We start from the raw sequence: 15,304 nt of genomic DNA, 5'->3' as shown, positions 1-15,304 counted from the left end.
AATTACTGGGTTTGTGGGAGGGAAAAAATCAAAACTACACAGGCATCTCAAAAATTGAATTTAGGGAGTCATGATGTGTTAGACCAAGGTGGCCTCAACCAAGTTCCAGAGATGATGAAGGACATGGAGTTCCCTGAAATACAATTGAGAAAAATGGGAGCCCAAGCTGAAGAGGAGGATTCAGGATGAGGAACTAAGCTTCCACATGGAAGAATTAGTTTCTTCACTGAGGTTTGTGCTGAAAGATGCTCCAAACCAAACCTCCTGTCAGAGTGCCTGTATCCTTGGGAGATGACTGAGCATGAGGATTTCACTGAAAATGATGCTCGGGTAGGAGTATCCTGGCTGAGCTTGGCCCTTGTGCCCTCAGACAGGCTTGAAAACCTACGTATTAGTTACCTATTGCTGCTTAACAAATAGCACCCAAAGCTATGGCTGAAAGCAACAAACGGTTATCATCTCTTTGATTCTGAGGGGCAGGGATCTGAGTATAGACCAGAGACCTGGGATCTATGATGAGTTTGTGGTCAAGATGTCAGCTGGGGATGTGATCACATCTGAAGGCCACTCAGGATCCGGAGTCTGCTTCCAAGCTCATTCATGTGGATCTGAGCAGGTCTCAGCTCCGCACTGGCTGTCCAGTAAAGATTTTGTTCAGCGCCTTGGTTCCTAAGTCTCTCCCCAGCATGGCAGTCCAACACAGAGCCATATTAGATAATAGCCTGATCTTGGGAATGCGATGCCATTCTTTTCCATATTCCAGTTATCAGAACTGAGCTACTAAGTCCATCCCACACTTAAGAGAAGGGGGTTACACAGAGTAGATTCACTAGGAGGCGGAAATCCTTGTGAGCCTCTTAAAGACTTCCCACCACAAGGCTGGACTGGAATGATATCACTCCAGAGACCTCAGCAGCCTCTGTGTGTAACAGACTCCCAACAGTGACACTGTGACACTCTGTGGCCAAGAGAAGAAAGGTAGATGGTAATAAAAAGAGTCAGTAGTTATTGAACATTCAGTCTATGCCAGCACTCACCAAATCAATTTAAGTGTTGTCATGTACTGAATGTTTGCGTCTCCTGACCCCAAGTTCATGTGTCAAAATCCTAAGCTCCATTGCGATGGAGTTAGGATACGGGGCCTTTGGAAATGAACTGGATTTAGATGAGGTCATGGGGTCTGAGACCCCCAGTAGAATTAGTGTCCTTATAAAAAGAAGAAGTGAGACCAATTGTTCTCCTTCTGTCTCCATCTCTTGAAGATAAGAGAAAAAGGATGTCTATAAATAAGGAAGAGAGCCCTCACCAGAAATCAAATCTGCTGGCGCCCTGATCTTGATCTTCCCAGGCTCCAAACCTGTGAGAAGCAAGTATCTGTTGTTTTTAATCCATTCAGACTATAGTATTTTGATACATTCAATGAAGCAAACTCATTTAATAATCACAATGACCTAATGGAGAACTGTTGTTATTAGGCACAGTTCACCATTGAGAAAAATGAAGTACAGAGAGGTTAGAGTAACTTGTCCAAGGACACAAGAGTAGTACATGGTATATATATATATATATATATATATATATATATATATATATATATATATATACACTCAGCATTTAAATATTTAAATTCAGGAAGTTCGTCTCAGAGCCTCTGCTTTTATCCACTTCACTCCACTGAGTGGACACAGTATTAGAACACTGAATAAATGCAAATGTCACCCTTCAGATTATGGAAACTGTGACATTTTGGAAAATTTAGAATGGGAAAAAAACTAAACTAAACTAAGATATTTGATTTCCTACTAGTCTAGCAGGTGGGAGCTTGTGCAAGTGTTAACCCAAAAATAAAGAGGTACAGCTGCATCTGTGCCTATGCATGCTCAGGTCCTAGCTGGCTCTGTAGGAGCTTGTCTCCTTTGTCCTGACCTCCAGATCCCACGGCTATTGGGGAGCGGTGGTCTGTCTCAGAAGCAGGAAGGTGGAAAACCCCAGCAAAGGAAGCTGTGGTTCCTACCAAACTGCTCACAGATTCACCCAAAGGAAGTCCTCTCAATGCAGCGCACCTCCCTCCAGGGCCTGTGGAGGAGTGGGGGTCAGGGGGCAATACTTCCTTTTCCCTCATCATCCTGAATGTAAGCAATAGACAAGTCTGGGCTTCCATTAACAACCTGCTCTGCAAATGAGTTGGAACAAATTGTCTTGAGTCAGATACAACCTAAAAGCAAAGATTTTATTCTTCACTTGACACCTCTGGATTTATCCATCTTCAAAGAGCAGTCTCACCAGATACCCCTGCACCTAAAGTTATGGTCTGTCTGTCAGCAGCCATCACCACGGTCTCCCATATGGTGCATGCCCTGTGTGCAGCACAACATGGGACAAGCCCTCTCACAAGCAGGGACGGGAACCTATTGGCCTTTCTCCCTACAAACATGAAAAATCTGATACCTCTTAGGTCAGTTTTGTTTTTACCTGTGAAATCGAATCCTCTTACCTCTCCAGCTGGCTTAGCTCCAGGTGGTCTTTCTTGCAGAGGGGATCCCTTGTGGGTACCCGGAAGGACCCAAGATCAGCAGCTAGTAAATGCTTGTCAGATGATGCCGTGAAGGAAGCCCTCCTCTGAATGCTTTGCACGATTCTAAGCTTTCATGGGCCTATAAGGAGAATGACTATTTCCATCCGAATTTGGCCTGGTATCAACACTTCTTGCATCTCTGGTTTGGATACCACTGCTACCACTGCCAGTTTCTCATAACTCATCTGGAAGCCTGGGACAACTCAAAATGCCCTTGATAGCCGAAGTAACTCTGGAGCGTGAGAGAGTAATTCTGGGAGCACCAGCCGGCAGCACTCAGAAACTGGAGACTGGCTTAGATGGAAGCAAACTCTTCTTTTGGAATTTCCGAGCCAGAGGGGATATAAATTGCAAAGGGAAGATGTGTTGCTGGGGTCGAAGATCATTGTGTACCAGCATAAAAAGAAACTGACAGCTGAAAGTGGGAGGGCAAAAATGACATGTGAAAAAGCAGGGTCAGTCAGTGATAGCAACAGATGAAGGTCACATTTGCATGTGATTCAAAATGTAAGCCGCCCCAAGAAACTGCCATATAGCAATGTGTGCCCATGTGCCAGTCTCCGAGAGACTTCCCCCTGCCAAACCCACCCACTTTTCCATACCAGCTTTGATCCCTACACATGTGGACTGTCTTTGGGCCCCTTGTAACTTCTGAGGTAGACACAGCAACCAGATCTAAGTGCTGGCGATGCCCGTCCGAGTTGCCTTTTAGCTAGCTGGTAGTGGGATCTGGCTCAGCATTGATTTGGATGCTGAAGCGGATGTTGGTCTTGGTGCCACTGGCCATCTTCTTTATAGAACTCTCTTAGTTGGAATAGTAGAACACACTGGTGGCAGTGTGTTCCTTGTGAGTGTTTGTAGAATCAATTGCACTTTCAGTGACCAGTCATTGATAAAGGATGACCTCAAACATTCATTTCATTGGTAAAAGAGCTGTGGGTGTTCTCAAGGTCCAACCATACTCAATGCCAAAAAATGCATCCCATCTCTGCATTGAATTTCTCTTTAGTATGTTTTATAAAGTGTTAATGTCATTATTCACATGCCTTGGGGATCTTGAGGTGTCTTATTCATCTCCATGCTTCAGGTATTCAGCACAGTGCCTTTCAAAGGGGGTATACATGTATGAAAGCCTGGAGAAAAGCCATCTTTTTATAATCTTTGTCCTATGTTAAATCTTTAAATGATGTAAACAACAGACTCAGGCAAATATGTCAAATGGAAGGAAACCTGTTCCACTCCCTGATCCCTTTACATTCCCTTACACTATTGTGAGGACTGAGAGAATGGGAAATGGGCAAACAGCCTATTTATGTGCTTACTATAGAAAAGGGCTCCTTTGGCTCCCTGATATAGGGTTCTCTACAAGAAATTCCAGAACATGATTAGAGGAGTTTGAAATACCGAGGGACTCGGTAATTGCTCTCACATGCACATTACCAAAGAATGTGTGACACCAAGACACCAAGTATGTGGCCAGCGGAACCGTAGAGGCAGAGGCCCAGAGAAGCCAGGCCTAGGATGAATTACCCTTTGCCCTCAGTGCAGAACGACACAGTCAGTTCCTAGAGACTCTGTGAATTCTGTCTTTCTGTGAGGTACACTGCTTTCAGTGGTGCACAGAAAAAGGCGTAGACACCTCCCCTGGCAACTTCAGCCTGTGGGAGCATGTGTCAGCAAAGCGAGTGTCCCTGGCAGTTCCTGGTACCAGTGCCATAAAATGTGACTCAGGAAAACTAGTCTGTAAAGGACCAAGTTATAATCACTTTAAGTTCTGTGGGTCATGTACATCTCCATTGCATATTTTTTTGTCTTTTATTGCTTTCTTGTGTTTTTATAAACTTTAAAAAAAAATTTAAACATTCACAGATGGGGAACTTCTATCAAAAAAAAAATTAGGTAGGTGGCCTAACTTACTAACCCCTGAAAAATGTCAAATTGACCTGCTAGACATCAGCATTATTCTTTCAATTTAATGATATTCTCAACTCAACAATAAGTTCATTTTATTTTGGGAAATTTTATTGAAAAGTGACATCACATAGGTTCAGAAAATCTAGATTTTTTACCTTTAAGTCTGTGTGTGATTTGATCCAGCTCATCTGACTTCTCTCATCTTCAGGTATCTCACCTTTCAGAAGTGGATCATAATGTATATCATATAGGGTCAATCAAAGAATATGATGAGATAAAGGATTCTTTGAAACTATAAATTATTTAAATGCTCACTATTAATGTTGCTAAGATTATTGAACTCCAAGGAAACATAATCGGTCTGATGACGTATGGTTTAGTCTCTATGTATACAGTTCCAATGATAGAGTGTGGGAAAATCCCAAAGAAATATTGGTTTGAATCATAAATTATTAGAAAGCTTCGAACTTTTCTCAGAAACTATCATTTCGTTTGTGTGGGAAACTACTTGTAAGGGGAAAAAGTTGTGGTTTCCTAACTTTCCACATTCAAATGCTTACAAACCACAAAAGTAAAAACTTATTTTTGTAAAAATTATTTTTAGAGGTCGGTTTTCAAATGCCAAAGATTTCGTCCTCCTGAAATTGAAGAGTGAGGATTTATTTATTCCTTTATAAAAAGGAAAATTGAGATTTTGCTTAAAAGTTTTATATAATGTACTGTAGTAAAGAGAAAATTCACAAATAAGTAATGTGATGACAACATTTCCCTGTCTAATACATGTAGAAATTAAACAGCTATTAAATGTCACACTTTGGCAACAGACAAAAAAATGAGTTTTTATTCTTCTTATGAGACTTCAGGTATTTCTCAAAAACAAAAGAAGTTAATTAAGAACTTTTAAAAATTGTTGGTTGATGGGGATGACAAAGTGTGTCCATCTACAGAACGTGAATCACAAATCATCTCTTTTTATCTTTAGTATTTGATATTAGATCACAGCTCTCTTTTTAAAACCTTGGAAAAGTTGATACTTAAGTCTCCCATTTATTTTATTCTCTGAATCTTCATCCTTATCCTTCCCTGAAAACATGAGAATTTTCCAACAATTTTTGATTGTCTCCAAACTCTCTTCAGCTTCATCTCTCAGTCAACAAAATCATTCATACCTATAAAAATGTTGCTTCATGCACCTATTATTATTGTATTATAAGCTCCATGAGAGCAGGATTGTCTTGTTTCCTGATAAATCTCTATGTAAGGAAAATGGAACTTGACAGTTCCATTTCAGTGCAGTTGCCAGGGCTTTAATCACCACTGTATATCCAATATTCTATGCAGAACTGCATCATGCCACATTTCTTACCAGCAACCTCACAAATTTTCTCCTCCTCCTGGCTTTTTTTTCCCACAAATAGCAGTGCCTTAGAAGCATCTCTTCTCTCATCAAACATCAGTTCAATTGCCAACCCAGTCTGTCTATCTGTCCATCTGTGCCCCTACACCCTGGTCTCAGCTTCTAATATGAATATAGTGACCGAATAACACCACATTTAAACCAGGGCAATGTTGAGAGCAGAAGAAAGTGATAATTGAATGGACTACCAGGACAGTGATATAAATCAGGACTTTATTGAGAAAATGGAGTGTAGTCACCTTAGCTAAGTACTATGCCAGAAATTATACATAATCATGGGAGCAAAACATGCTAAAAACAGACAAATAATTTGAAAACCACATGAACATGTCCAACAAAGAACTAGTATCCACAATATAAATAAGAACTCCCAATGCTCATTAGAAAAAAATATTCACATAGGAAATAGGCAAAACATATAAGCAGACATTACACTGAGGGGGATATATTGATGGCAAATAAACACTTAGAAAGATATTCAGCATCACTAGGCATTAAGGAAATACAAATTAAAATACAAGGAGAGAGATTCAAGATGGCAGAGTAGAGAAGGGCTGCATTTCTATTTACTCTGTGGCTCAGTATTTAGAGGGACTATTGCTTCTCAGCAAGGTGGGTGAATGCACTGAGATTCAACATTGGATAGTCAGAGTCTTTTAGAGATTCAAAAACTTTGGAGCATTGCACAAAAGAACAAGAAAGAATACATTGGCGCCAAGCCAGTTGTAGCAGTGTCGGGGCGCTGGTTCACTGCAGAGGACAGGGATAATACAAACAGAGAGAGAAACACAATGGACAAATTTGGCACGGAAAAACATGTAGATCAGAAAAGCAGCTGACTGGCTGATCCAGAGGCTGCCCACTGATGAAAAACTGCTCTGGGTTTCTCAACTGGTAAGTGAAGAGATGAAGCAGGAGGCATCGTGAGGACAGCACACTGTGGCTTGCTGCTGTAGGATCCTGGGAGGTCCCAGCACGTGTCTACCTCTCTCTCCCTCTAATCTGTTTTTCCCCATTTTTCCTCCTCCTTTATAGATGTCACTTGTTACATCTCTTCTGAATTCTCTCTGCTCACATTTTGAACATTCCAAACTTACTTTTACCTTCCTGTCCTATTTTCTCCTCTCTTAATTAATTGTATTTTTAGCATCTTTTAGGACTACTTGGTTTATACCACTCCTGCCCCCACCATTCATGTTGTTGCAGGCTCATGACACCTGCTGCTCTTTACTTCAATGCCAGATTTGTTCACAGCTGATTATTGGTTTTGGTGTTGGAATGGCTGACCTCATCCTTCCCGTTTTTTGTGATAATTAGTGTTGTAGATGTCACAGTAGGCACCAGGCTTTTATTTGAATGTTGCATATTGTTTGTTTTGGTTGCTGTTACTGTTTCTTTCTCCTCTCCCTTTTCAATTGAGGTTCTGGGGATCTACATGGACACAGGAATGTAGGGTGGAGACTCTGCTGCTGAACTAACCCCAAGAGACAGTACAACTTTCACCAACTACAAATTAACCACACTCAAATTTCTGTGCTATTTTAATACATAGTATAGAAGAGACAAAAAAAATAACAAAATAACAACCAGGCCCCAAGTAAGAATGGCTGGGGGAAGGGCCTCACATCCCACTCAAATACACCCACTCCTGTAGCAAAACGAGAGAGAATTATCACAAAGACTGTGGATACCACACTTCTGAGGGGGTCTCAATATAGATCACTCTAGAACATAGTGAAAAAAAAAAAAAGACTGTCGCTATGATGACAGACCACATATACTGGTGGAAGAAAAATGTATCCCAAAAGATGCATAAAACCCAACACATAAACACAAGAAATATGATACCTCCTAAAGTTCATAATTCACTAGCAACTGACTCCAATGATATTGAAGTGAGTAAAATACCAGATAAAGAATTCAAAAGAATGATTATTTTAAAAAGATTAATGGATTCAGAGAGAACACATGAAAACAAATGAATTAAGGAAGTCAGATATAAGATAAATGAGAAATTCAATAAGGAGATAGAGGTTTTGAAAAAGAACCAAACAGAAATCTTGGAAATGAAAGACACAATAAAATAAACAAAATTTTCAGTTGAACATCTAATAGAGTAGTCTATGCTAAGACAGAATCATAGCTATAGGACAGAGTGACTGGCCTTTAACATTCAGACAATATTAAAGAAAACAAAATAAGTAACCATGACCAGAATATACAAGAACTTTGGGTCAAAATTAAAAGAACAAATTTAAGAATCACTGGAATTGAAAAAGTAGTGAGATGAAAGCAAATGGCATAGATAACCTCATCAAGGAAATAATAACAGAAAAATTTCCAAACCTTTAGATGGATAACCAGTTACAGGAGGCATTCAAAATTCCAAATAAACAAGACCAGAAAGAACCTCTCCATGACACATTATAATCAAAATGCCTAAAATACAGAATAAGGATTGAATTTTTAAACCTTCAAGAAAGACATTCAGATTTAGAGGGAAGCCAATCAGAATTATTTCTGATTTCTGAGCATAAACTCTAAAATCCAGGAAGACATGGAATGATGTGTTCCAAGTCCTGAAAGAAAATAACTGTTAACCAAGATTGCCATATCCAGTAAAATTAACCTTCAGAGTTGAATGAGAAATAAAAACCTTCCAAGACACATGACTACTAAGCCAGCACTACAGGTAAAATACCTAAATAAATACCTCATTTAGAAGAAATAAAAAGCAAACCCCAGAGCTCACAAATAGACAAATATTTTTTGAAGAGTAGCTTAGCAAATAAGAAAAAGGACCAAATTAAACATTAAAAATAAATTAAAATGGCAGGAATTAATAAATATCTCTCATAACTCTATAATAACATTCAATGTAAATGGTCTGAATTCTCCAAATGAAAGACGAAGACTGGCAGAATGAATTTAAAAACAAGACCCATAAAAAAAAATAAGAACTATATGCTGTTTGCAAGAGATTCATCTTACACACAAAGACAGCCACAGACTGAAAGTGAAAGTATGGAAATTGATGTACCATGCAAATGAAGCCTGAAAACAAGCAGGAAGAGCTCCTCTCATATCTGACAAAGCAGACTTCAAGTCAAAATTAATCAGAAAAGACAAATGTCATTTTTTAACTGGTAAAGGGAATAATCCAACAAGAACATAGAGTGATATTAAATATGTATGCCCCAAATATTGATGCACCTTATTACATAAAAAAGACACTACTCAAATTAAAGACTCAGACCCCTGCACAATAATTCTGAATGACTTCAACACAGTCCTTGCACCAATAGATAGTTCATCCAAACATAAACTCAGTAAAGACTCTTTGGACATAAAGAAAAAAAATTATAAAGTAAATAGATTTAACAGACATCTACAGAATATTTCATCCAACAACAGCTGAACATACTTTCTTCTCAGCTGCTGATGGAAGCTTCTCTAAAATGGACCATAATGTATGCCACAAAACAATGCTTAGCAAATATAAAAACTTGATATAATTTCTTGCACTGTATCTGATAATAATGGAATGGAAGGAAATTAGAAATCAATACCAAAAATACCTATAGAAACTGTACAAATATATGGAGATTAATGATGAATGGGTGATGACATCAGGGGAGAAAACAATAAAAATGAAATATTGATGAGAGAAATTAAATACTAAAATTTACAGAAAGATATTCCATATTTATGGATTAGAAGAATTAAAGTGGTTTAAATGTATATACTACCCAAGTCATTTACAAAGTCAATGCAATCCCCAAAAATTCCAATGGCATTTTCACAGAAATAGAAAAAGTCACAAAATTCATATGAAACCATTTTTAAAAGAAGCAAAATCCAAAGCAATCTTGAGCTAAAAAGAAGAAAGGTATAATAAGTATCATACTCTCTTATTTCAAAACATAGTTCAAGCATAATGGTTCAAGCACAAATAAATGCATTAAACAATGGTACAGAATAAGGAAACCAGAAATTAGCCCATGCGTTTACAGTCCATTGATCTTTGATCAAGCTGCCAAATAATCAACTCAGTTGGAAAAACTGAATCATCACATGCAGAAGAATGAAATTGAGTGCTCATCTCACCACACTCTGTGGGGAGTCCACCCAGCTCCAAAGACTAACTTCCCCATCCCCCAAGAAGAGCCGTCCAATGGTGAGCCCTGCTGGCTCACATGATCTTTACCCACCAATCGAAAAGCACCCCATGCCAACTGTTAAACCCTTCAACCATTAAACTGTCATAACTGTCAAACCACCCCCGCTCTATAAATATGCAGAGCTGTTCCACAATAAATGGGCATTTTCTCCCACGGCAAGCCTTGATCGTTTCTTTCACTCTATACAACAATCAACTCAAAATGGATTAAAAATTTTGGCATAAGATCTGAAATTATAAAACTACTGTATGAAAACAGGAAAGCTACACATTATTGTTTGGGATAAGATGTTTGAATTTGAGTCAGGCAAACAAAAGCTCAGGCAACAAAAGCAAAATTAGACAAATGGGCTTACCTCAAAAAAACAAACAAACAAACAAACAAAACTGCACAGCAATGAAAAGAATCTTAAAAAGTGAAGAGACAACCAATTACAGTGAAATACTTGAGGCAGCTAACTTCATAGAGAGAAAATATTTTTTTAGCTTGAGCCTCATTAGGGTCTGGGGGTGGCATTAGCTCAGTTCTGACAAAGTTCTCCTAGCAGCAGCCACAGCATGGTGGAGGCATGCATGTCTGGAAGAGCTTGAGGAGCCAACAGAAGTCAGAGAGAGAGTCTTGAAATCCTGTCCCATCAATGACCTAAGAACCTTCAACTAGGCCCCACCCCAAAGCTCCACCACCTCCCAACCGTGCCACCCAGCAACCAATACTTAACCACAATGGACCCTTGGGGAACACTCAGACCACCCCCAAGCCAAAGCATAAAGATTGGGAGAAAATATTTGCAAACCATATATCTAATAAATGATAATATCCAAAATACATAAGGAACTCAGCTCCATAGCAAGAAAATCACCCAATTAACAAATGGATAAAGGGACCAAATAGGTATTTCTCAAAGGAAGGCATATAAGTGACCAAAAGCTATATGATAAAGAAGTTAAACATTACAAATGTGCAAACTAATGCCACAATGAAATGTCATCTCACACTTTTCAGAATGACTATTATCAAGGAGATGAAAGATAACAAGAATTGATGAGATGTGGGGGAAAAGGGACCCCTTCTACTCTGTTGGCAGGAATGTCAACAAAATGAAGTTCCTCCAAAAATTCAAAATAAAATTAACATATGCTCCAGCAATTCTACTTCCAGGTATACATCCAAAGAATTTGGCAGCGTGTTGAAGAGATTCAGCAATGCCGCAGTCTGGCTGGGCACAGAATCACGAGCCACTCACAGCCTTGTAGATTCAAACAGCAATTCTTTATTCCCGAACTCACACCGGCCCCCTACAAACACGTTCTGGGGAAAAATACACGTTCTGCCCCAAAATTTACGTACTCCACCAGGCTTTGAATCCCAAATACTTTTTCAATCCCTCGAGAACTCAATGGGAACTCAAGGATCTGGTGTGCCTGAGGCAGCAGGATACGCCCTATTCCCAGCAGGAATAACCTTAAACCTGGAACTGCCCTAAACCCAGATTGTCCTAAACCGGGAACACCCTAAACCCGGATCCGCCCTGGTCCTTGAGCAAGGTCACCTTACTCAAGCATACATGCAATGTCACAGCGAATGTCCAAGGCAAGTCCATTTCCACGAGTCCTTCCTCTAAGCAACATGGGGTATGCTGGCAAGGAAATTTCGATGCGTCATTCCTACTTGGCAATGGCTCTCAGCAGGTCACAATAGTCAAGTTATGAAATCAAACTAAGTGTCCATCCATGAATGAATGGATAAATAAAATGTGGTATGCATACACATGACTTCAATATTAAAAAGGAAAAAAAAATGTGCTATTTGGAGCAGCATGGTAGAAATTGGGGGACATAACACTGAGTGAAATGAGCCAGGTACAGAAAGATAAATACCAAATAATCTTACTTGTGTGTGGAAGCTAAAACAATCATATTCATAGGAATAGGGAGTATAAAACTATTTCCAGAGGCTAGAGGCTGGGGGTAATGGAACTGTGTTGGTCAAGGCACCACGTTTCCGTTGGACAGGAGGAAGGTATTTCTGTTTTGCTTTGCTTTCTTTTCTTTTGTTTGCAGTCTAGTGCTCAGCATGAAGTTAAAAGGAATGTACTGTACATGTCAGAACAGCTAAGAGAATAAATTTCAAATGTTCTCATCACAAAAGGGCAAATATTTCAACTGATGGATACATTGATTAACTATTTAATCATTCTACATTTATGCATACAGCCTTCCATCTTTTTGTACCACATAGGTATATACAATTAAAATTCCTCAAGTTACAATTTTAAATTAGTTTTATTTTTAAAAAACTAATTTTTAAAAAATCCTGGCAGAAATTACACTATGTCTAGAACTTAGTATAAAAAGAAGGACTTATCAAGACTCCTAAGATGTAGCTAATGGGACACTTAAAAATGAATTTATAGTTATAAATGCATTTTAAAATGCAAGGTTTGAGATCAGTTATTCAACACAAATGACTAAGAGATTAATGGTAAGATAAACCAAAGGTGGTAAAAGGAAGGAAGGAAAGAATAAAGATAATGACAGATTCTAATTTTGTAGAATAAAAATATGCAAAAACTACAAGAGATGATCAACAAAATTGCAATTGATGTTTTGACAAGTCACTGCTACGTTGTAGAATAAATTAAACAAGAAACATTTAAACAATATTAGGAATAAAAAAGGCATAATGAGACATAAAAAGAGAGTACATGTTTTAGAAGTTGTACAAAGTTGTGAAAAATGAATGTGCCAATAATTATAAAGAGTTAGATTAAAATAGAGAAAAGCATAACAAAAAGGACAATAAAACTTATAAGCAACATCTCCCCTGCCCCTTAAAAAGGCATTAGGCCCAAGTATTTCATAATGAATTTAGTTGATTTGCACAACTTCCAAATAACAGAAGTTTAACCATTAGTTTAAACTGCCAAAGAACAGAAAGAAAGGGAAATCTAGATGTTTTTTGTTTTGTTTTCATAGTACAATTTTAATTCCAATCAGGACAAAGACAATATGAGAAAAGAAACCCGTAATCCAAGCTTACTAGAAAATGTCAGTGGAAAGAACTTCTAAATAAATTACAAGAAAATTAAAGAAAATATGTAAAAGAAAACATTATATTGGCTTAAAGAACCAACTTCCTCAACAGGACTCCTAAAGCACAAGAAGTAAACTCAAGAATCAGTAAATGGAACGGTATCCAACTAAAAAGCTTCTTCACCCCAAAGGAAACAATCAAGAATGTAAACAGAAATTAAAAAAAAAAAAAGAATGTAAACAGAGAGCCTACAGAATGGGAGAAAATCTTTACCATCTGTACCTCAGATAGAGTGTTAATCTTCAGGATATACAAAGAACTCAAAAAACTCAACAACAACAAAAAACAAAACAAAACAATAACCCAAACAATAAATGGGCAAAGGAACTGAACAAACACTTCACAGAAGAAGAAATATGATGGGTCAACAAATGAATGAAACAATGTTCAACATCTCTAGCAATTTGAGAAATGCAAATCAAAAGTACACTGAGATTTCATCTCATTCCAGTTAGAATGGCAATCTTCAAGAATATAGGCAACAATAAATGTTGGCAAGGAAGTGGTGAAAAAAGCACACTCATACATTGCTGGTGGGAATGCAAATTGGTACAACCAATATGGAAAGCAGTAGGAAGATTCCTTCAAAAACTTGGAATGGAACCACCATTTGATCTAGTTATCCTACTCCTCAATTTATACCCAAAAGACTTAAAATCAGCATACTGCAGTGATGAAACCACATCAATGTTTATAGCAGCTCAATTCACAACAGCCAAGCTATGCAACCAACCTAGGTGCTCTTCAGCAGATGAATGGATAAAGAAAATGTGGTATATATACTCACAAAGAAATATAACTCAGCCATAAAGAAGGATGAAATTATAATATTTCTCAGTAAGTGGATGGAACTTGAGAATATCATGCTAAGTGAAATAAGCCAGTCCCCCCCCCCAAAAAAAAACAAAGGCTGAATGTTATCTCTGATATGTGGATACTGACTCACAACAAGGGAGGGTGGGGAGTGGAAGAATAAAAGTTCATTGAATTAGACAAAGGGGAATGAAGGGAAAAGAGGGGATGGGAGAAACAGTAGAATTAATCATTCACAACTTTCCTATCCTTGTATATGAATACATGACCAGGGGAATGCCACCTCATGTACAACCACAAGAATAAGATCCTAATTAGAATAAATAACACTCCATGTATTTATAATATGCCAAAATACACTCTACTGTCATGTATATCTAAAATGAACAAATATTATTTTTAAAAAAAACATTATATTGGGCTCAGGATGTGGCTCAAGTGGTAGCGCGCTTACCTGGCATGCGTGAGGCACTGGGTTCAATCCTCAGCACCACATAAAAATAAAATAAAGATATTGTGTCCACCTAAAACTAAAAAATAAATATTTTTTTAAAACCATTACATTAAGTCCAACTTGTATTCGTGTCAGAAGTAGAAGAATGATTCATTACCAAAAAATCCATGTAACTCACCACATCAATATATTAAAGTGAAGAATTTCATAATCATCTTAAGAATTACAAGAATAAAAAAATCATAAATAAATGGGAATTTATTTAAATAAGATTGTTTATCAAAAGACACAAAAATATCAAACCAAACTCTAGAAGCATTAAGATCAGAGCAAGAATGTCCATAATCATCCTAAAATTCAGCATTATCCTGGAGCTAATGTACACAAAAGTACAAGAAATCAGGAGGAATAAGAATTTTCAAAAGATAGATGAAATTATTAGTACAGGGCTGGGGATGTGGCTCAAGCGGTAATGCGCTCGCCTGGCATGCGTGCAGCCCGGGTTCGATCCTCAGCACCACATACAAAGATGTTGTGTCTGCCGAAAACTAAAAAATAAATATTAAAATTCTCTCTCTCTCTCTCTCTCTCTCTCTCTCTCTTAAAAAAAGAAATTATTAGTATAGATAGTTGTTCTTATAGTAAATTCAAGATAATTTATAAGTTAAAAATTGACTGAAATATCCAATTTTACTTTCTTGAGGTGCCAGAGGGCAGTTTGAGACTGGCAAAACAGCTGGAAAATTAAGAGGCACTCTCTTAGAGAGAAGACAGTCACCAAAGACATGAACCCAGAAACCTAGATATGATCTGCCAAATTATTGAGTGTCTGCTGAATTATTGTGACACATGGAGAT

The sequence above is a fragment of the Spermophilus citellus genome (assembly GCF_964194105.1).
Source record: "Spermophilus citellus genome assembly, chromosome: 16".
NCBI lineage: Eukaryota > Metazoa > Chordata > Mammalia > Rodentia > Sciuridae > Spermophilus > Spermophilus citellus.
Note: the sequence above shows the minus strand (reverse complement) of the source record.